We start from the raw sequence: 7,042 nt of genomic DNA, 5'->3' as shown, positions 1-7,042 counted from the left end.
GGAAGGATCGCCGGAGCCCAGCAGGTCGAGGCTGTGGTGGCCGGGAGCGGCCACTGCACTCCAGTCTGGGCGACAGAGTGAGACTCCAACTCAAAAAAAAAAAAAAAAAACTAGTGGGCAGGCCGAGTACCGTGGCTCAAGCGTATAATCCCAGCACTTTGGGAGGCCTAGGCGAGAAGATTGCCTGAGCCCGCGGGTTTGAGCCTGGGTTACATGGTGAGACCTCATCTCTACAATAAATCAGAAAATTAGCCGGGCATGGTAGTGCACACCTGTAGTTATGGCTACTTGGAAGGCTGAGGCGAAAGGATTGCCTGAGCCCAGCAGGTCGAGGCTGCGGTGGCTGGGAGCGTGCCCCTGCACTCCAGCCTGGGCGACAAGAGTGAGACTCCAACTCAAAAAAAATAAAAATAAAAATAATTAAAAAATAAAAACTAGTGGGCATCATTATTCTAAGTGAATTAATGCAGAAACAGAAAACCAAATACCACATGATCTCACTTATAAGTGGGAGCTAAACAATGGATACAATATCTGGACATAACAATGGGAACAATAGACACTGGGAACTCAGAGAGAAGGAGGGAGGGAGGGTGCCAAGTGTTGAAGAGCAACCTGTTGGGTGATGGGTGCCACAGAAGCCCAAACCTTACCATCACTCAATATACCCACATAACTAACCTGCGCATGCACCCCTTGAATCTAAAATAAAAATAAAAACTAGTAGGCATCTAAATGAAAAGGCAATGTACAGAATGAGAGAAGATATTTGCAAACCATACATCATTAGGGTTAATATTCAAAATATATAAGGAACGCATATATACAACTCATACAATACTAACTCATAGGATTAATATTCAAAATATATAAGGAACTCATGCAAAAAACCCCAAACAACCTGATTTTTAAGGTAGGAAAAGAACCTGAATAGACATTTTCCCAAAGACATGTGGATAACCAATAGGCACAGGAGAAGGTGCTCAGCATCATCAATCACCAAGGAAATACAAATCACATCCACAATGATATCTCCTTATACCTGGTAGGATGGCTAGTCTCAAAAAGTCAAAAGGTGAGTGTTGGTGAGGGTATGGAGAAAGGAGACCCTTGTACACTGTTGGTAGGAATGTCAATTGGTATAGCCATTATGGAAAACAGTGTAAGGTTCCTCAAATAAAAAAAATTAAAAATAGAACTACTGTACGAACCGGCAATCCCACTTCTGGGAATATATCCAAAGGAAATTAAATCAGTATGTCAGAAAGATATCTGTACTTCCAAGTTCACTGCAGCGTTATTCACAACAGCCAAGACATGAAGACAACCTAAGTGTTTATTGATAGATGATTGGATGAAGAAAATGTGGTGTATATACAATAGGATATATATACAAAAAATGAATATATATATATTGGAGGGGGATTGGAGTCTCGCTCTGTCGCCCAGGCTGGAGTGCAGTGGGACACTCACAGCTACCACAGCCTCGACCTGCTGAGTTTAGGCGATCCTTCCACCTCAGCCTTCCAAGTAGCTGGAACTGCAGGCGTGCGCCACCATGCCCGGCTAGTTTTTGTGACTTATTGTAGAGACAAGGTCTCACCAAGATGCCCAGGCTGGTCTCGAACCCCCGGGCTCAGGCAATCCTCTCGCCTCCACCTCTCAAAGTAGTAGGATTACAGGCTGAGCCACGTGCCCGACCGAAATAGAATATTATTCAGTCATTAAAAAAGGAAATACTGCCGGGCTCTGTGGCTCAGCCTGTAATCCCACGCCTTTGCGAGGCTGAGGTGAGTAGATTGCCTGAGCCCACGGATTCGAGACCCGCCTGGGCAACTTGGCGAGACCTCATCTCTACAATAAATCAAAAATTAGCTGGGCATGGTAGTGCGTGCCTGTAATTACAGCTACTCGGAAGGCTGAGGCGGAAGGATCGCCGGAGCCCATCAGGTCGAGGCTGAGGTGGCCAGGAGCGGCCGCTGCACTCCAGTCTGGGCAACAGAGTGAGACTCCAACTCAAAAAAAAAAAAAAAAAAGGAAATACTGCCAGTTCCAACAATATGAATGGACCTGCAGGACATTATGCTGAATGAAGTAAGCCAGACACAGAAAGACACTTCAGTATGATGTGGAATCCAAAAAGTCAAACTCATAGAAACAGAGCAGAATGGTTGTTGTCAGGGGTTGGGAGTTGAGGAAAAATGGGTAGATGTTTATCCAAAGATAAAAACTCGATTATAAGATGAATACATTTTGGGGATCTAATGTACAACATGGCGACTATAGTACTGTATTGTATACTTAAAATTTGCTAGGAGTGTAGATTTCAATATTTTAAACACACACATACACACACAGTTAAAAAAAAAAGTGGGCGAAAATGAGGTTAAGAAATAGAAGCCTCAGATATGGAATCTTTGAGTTTAGCTTGCCCTCTAGTGGCAAAATTAAGTTCAACAGTCAACGATTAAGGGGGGGCTTCAAGAGGCAATCCAGGAAGATTTTAGACTAAATAAGGGACAAGATAGCGTGTGTGTGGGGAAGGCGTGTTCATGTAACTTAGGTGAGCAGACTCATTTCAGGCTACCAAATGGAATTTACGATGTTGTTGTTGTTTTGTTTTGAGTCGAGGTCTCACTCTGTCACCCAGCTGGAGTGCAATGTGCCATTATCCCGGTTCACCGAAGCCCTGACCTTTTGGGCTCAGGAGATCCTTCTGCTTTACCCTCCGGAGTAGCAGAACTACAGGCCTCTGCCACCACACCCAGCTAATTTGTTGTTTTTTTCGTAGAGACAAGGTCTCGCTAAACTGCCTAAACTGGGACTTTGCAATGTTAACAAGCCACACTTTCAATAGCTCACCATTGCCTGTAGGATAAGATTATTCTCCTTAGCCTGATAGAAGCCTCATCAGCGGTCTCCAGGGTAAATACACCTTGCATTCCCCATGTTCCTTCCAGATTTCATACCCTGGTGCCTCACTCACAGCTGTGGATGTAGTAGGCACTCGGTAAGTGATTTATGGATTAGTTAATTCCCTTCAATCTAGCTTTAAACAGCTGGTTTTGGGCTGGGTGTGGTGGCTCATGTCTGTAATTCCAGCATTTTGGGAGGCGGAGCTGAGTGGATTGCCTGAACCTGGGGGTTCGAGACTAGCCTGGGCAACTTGATGAGATCTCATCTCTACAGTAAAAATTTGCTTGTGTGGTGGTGCACATCTGTAGTTCCAACTACTTGGAAGGCTGAGGCAGAAGGATCGTCTGAGTCCGGCATGTTGAGGCTGCGGTGGCCATGAGTGTGCCCTGCACTCCAGCCTGGACGACAGAGTGAAGCTCCGACTTAAAAAACCAAAACGAAACAGCTGGTTTTGTTATCCAGAAGGAAAGGGAATGTGAGGCAATGAAAAGCACTTGGGCAGGAAAAATCTTGAAGGCTCCTTTACCTATTCCCACCTGTTAAAGAGGTCTGAATAGACACCATTTCCCTTCCTAAAAATTTAGAGGCATAGTTTATTTCCACATCACATTCATAAAGCAGAACAAATTGCCAGGTACGGTGGCTCACACCTGTAATCCCAGCACTTTGGATGACAGAGGCGAGAGGATTGCCTGAGCCCGGGAGTTCGAGACAAGCCTGGGCAATCTGGCAAGCCCTCATCTCTACAATAAATCAAAAAATCAACAGAGCGTGGTGGCGCACACCTGTAGTTCCAGCTACTTGGAAAGCTGAGGTGGAAGTGTCATCTGAGTCTAGCAGGTCGAGGCTGTGGTTGCCATGAGCATGCCACTGCACATCAGCCTAGGCGACAGAATGAGACTTCAACTAAAAAAAAAAAAGAAACAGAGCAATTTTCTTTCTCTCTCTCTCTCTCTCTTTCTCTCTCCCTCTCCCTCTCTCTTTTTTTTTTTTTTTTTTTTGAGTTGGAGTCTCATTCGGTCGCCCTAAAAAAAAAAAAAGAAACAGAGCAATTTTCTTTCTCTCTCTCTCTCTCTGACTGGAGTGCAGCGGCCGCTCCCGGCTACTGCAGCCTTGACCTGCTGGGCTCCGGCGATCCTTCCACCTCAGCCTTCCGAGTCGCCAGAATCACAGGCATGTGCTACCACACCTGGATGATTTTTTGATTTATTGTAGAGATGAGGTCTTGCCAAGTTGCCCAGGCGAGTCTTGAACCCGCAATCCACTCACCTCAGCCTCCCAAAGGCGCGGGATTACAGGCTGAGCCACCAAGCCCAGCTCTCTCTTTCTTTCTACAGCATTTATTGAGAAGACAGAGAAGCTCCCACTGTGGGAGGGGACCCAAAGGGTTTGCTCAAGTTTCTTCTTATCTGACACAGTGGATGCTGGAGAAATATGTCTAACTAAATGTATGTCTGTTTTGGCTCATTACAATTTTTCTATACACCTCTGACAGCTACTTGTTTAATCTAATCAGCCTGGTGCCATAGCTCAAGCCTGTAATCCCAGCACTTTGGGAGGTAGAGGCAAGAGGATTGCCTGAGCTCAGGGGTGTGAGACCAGCCTGAGCAACATAGTGAGACCTCGTCTCTACAATAAATAAAAAAATTAGCCGGGTGAGGCGGCACATGCCTGTGGTTCCAGCTACCTGGAAGGCTGAGACAGAAGGATTGCCTAAGTCCAGCAGGTTGAGCCTGCGGTAGCCATGAGCAGCGTGCCACTGCACTCCAGCCTGGGTGACAGAGTGAGACTCCGACTCAAAAGAAAAAAAAAGAAATCTAATCATGTGGTTTTCTTGCTGAGAACACAGGTGTCCACATGCCTTCATTTTACAAATCATGCCTTTCTGTCCATCCTCATTTCCTGCCCCTCTGCTTTATAATAAAATAGTTTGCTTTTGTGTGTCTGCTTTCCTAGACTGTTAGCAGGGCCTGTGCCCTACCCATCTTTGACTCTTAGGCTATCTCAGAGCCTAAGCCACAGAAGAGGATCAATAAATATCTGTTGTTAAAGCACTACTTCCTGGTGCATTTTGAATCTGCTCCTTCTAATCTTATTCACAATGGGAAAAGTAACAGAATGGTAAAACTTTAGATTTAGAAGTTATCTTAGAGGCCATTTAATCAATTTCCCTCATTTTATAGATGTGGAAACCCAGGTCTGTTCAGGATCACACAATTTGTTGGTCTCTGTTCTAAAAGAATCAGACAATTGTAGGAAAGAAAAATTCCTCCGACTAAGGCTGAGCTATTTTGTTGTTCATTGTGTTCAGAAGCCTCTAGTTCCCAGAAACAAAAATGAATTTCCTTATCAGTCTTTGAAATTTCATAGCCTTGTGTTCCACACCCTATGTGTCAGGGTTGGTGAAATTCATTATAGGAAAAACTAGGCTGATCTGGAGATTTTTATTCTTAACACTCCATGGTGCTCCCACTGGTACATACTGCTTTGGAAAGATTCATCTTGTGAGTCTGTCTTGAAAACTGCAACTTGCCTGAAAGGGGAGAGAAAGGCAAAATTCAATCAAATTCTAACTTAAAGGTCTAAACAACTTTATCCACAATATAAGTTCAACTCCACCTTGCCACAGTCACTTCTATTTTTCTCTGGTATGAGTCCTTGGTTCATGAATCAAATGTGTCTTTCCTTATTCTATGCTAAGGAATGCTTATCTAACAATTACATCATCTGGAGAATGGAAACTTATTTTTCATTAATGGAAAAGATGTATACTGGTTTAGTAAATAAAAGTGATGGATGGAAAATAAAATAAAAAGAGGTTGTTTCCTGGTAAAGCTGCAGAGATTAAAAGAAAAAAGAAGTTGCAATCCTATGTTTGAATTTTGGATATTTATTTTGGTTAATGGTTTTCTGTAATTTATTACCATTAATTTGGTTTTAGATATCACAACCTGTAAAACATGAAATATGAGGCGCTTGAAGAACATGTCATAAGTAAATGAGGCAGAAAGAAAGGGAAATGTTTTACTAAAAAAAACCACTTTGTATCTAAGTAGAACCTATGTTTAACCTGCTAAAGGAAAACAACCTATGAGTATTATATCAAGTAAATAGAAGAAGAGCTCTGTGACAGAGCGCCCGGATAGCTCAGTCGGTAGAGCATCAGACTTTTAATCTGAGGGTCCAGGGTTCAAGTCCCTGTTCGGGCGGTAAATCTTTGTTTCCTTTTAGATCTCACCAACGTTCATGTTTTTTGTTTCCTTTTAGGTTACCAGTGATCACACTAACGCTAAGTAAATACTTCCATTTTTAATTGAATTTATTTTTCATTGATTTCATAATATTCAGGATAAATACAATCTCAGGGAAGGAAAAAAGTGACTATGCAAAATCATTTAATTTCTTGGCGGATATCGAGATTCTGCACGGTGGTTTCCCAGAGAGGAGGAATTTGTTTTTGTTAGCTATAAACTGAGAAAGGAAAATAACAAAGTTAAAACGAAGCGCTTCGTGTTCTCATCATAAAAAAAGGATGTGAGGTAATGAACATGCTAACTCGCTTGACTTGGGCGTTCAACAATGTATACAAATTTCCAAACATCGTGTTGTACACCATAACATATGCCAATCTTTTTTGTTTTTTAATTAAGGGAAAAAAGAGCGCCCGAACAGGGACTTGAACCCTGGACCCTCAGATTAAAAGTCTGATGCTCTACCGACTGAGCTATCCGGGCTCCCACAGGCAGTTGCTTGAACTGCAATGCCTTACATAAGAATGAAGAACCTTACGTAATTGCATGACCTTACATTTAGTAAAACTGCTTTAAATGCAAGAAAGTTGTGATCCATGCGCAGAAGAAAAACGGAAGTCCCAAATCCTGCACCTTTCGCCGGCATTAGCAGCTAATTCAGAATTGCGAGTTATTTACGTGCCTAATAACCACTATTAGGTAGGCTTCTTTGATTTATAATCCAACAGGCTCACCATTAGGAGAATGGTGAGCTATCACTTTTATTTTGCTTTTTTGTTTTTTGAGTTGGAGTCTCATTCTGTCATCCAGACTGGAGTGCAGTGACCGCTCCCGGCCGCCGCAGCCTCGACCTGCTGGGCTCCGGCGATCCTTCC

The 7,042-nt window shown here is 43.2% G+C and overlaps 2 non-coding genes across 2 annotated transcripts; one reads left to right on the top strand and one right to left on the bottom strand.

Moving 5' to 3' along the window:
* The first annotated feature begins 6,052 nt into the window (after positions 1–6,052).
* On the top strand, positions 6,053–6,125 carry TRNAK-UUU. The gene has a single exon. It is a non-coding gene; the product is annotated as a tRNA-Lys (tRNA).
* A 452-nt stretch (positions 6,126–6,577) lies between these two features.
* Positions 6,578–6,650, bottom strand: TRNAK-UUU. Its single transcript has one exon. It is a non-coding gene; the product is annotated as a tRNA-Lys (tRNA).
* Between the last annotated feature and the right edge of the window lie 392 nt (positions 6,651–7,042).

The sequence above is a fragment of the Carlito syrichta genome, unplaced genomic scaffold, assembly GCF_000164805.1.
Source record: "Carlito syrichta isolate Samal-C Ts95f unplaced genomic scaffold, Tarsius_syrichta-2.0.1 Scaffold309080, whole genome shotgun sequence".
Lineage (NCBI taxonomy): Eukaryota > Metazoa > Chordata > Mammalia > Primates > Tarsiidae > Carlito > Carlito syrichta.
This window is presented reverse-complemented; position numbering and strand designations above follow the sequence as displayed.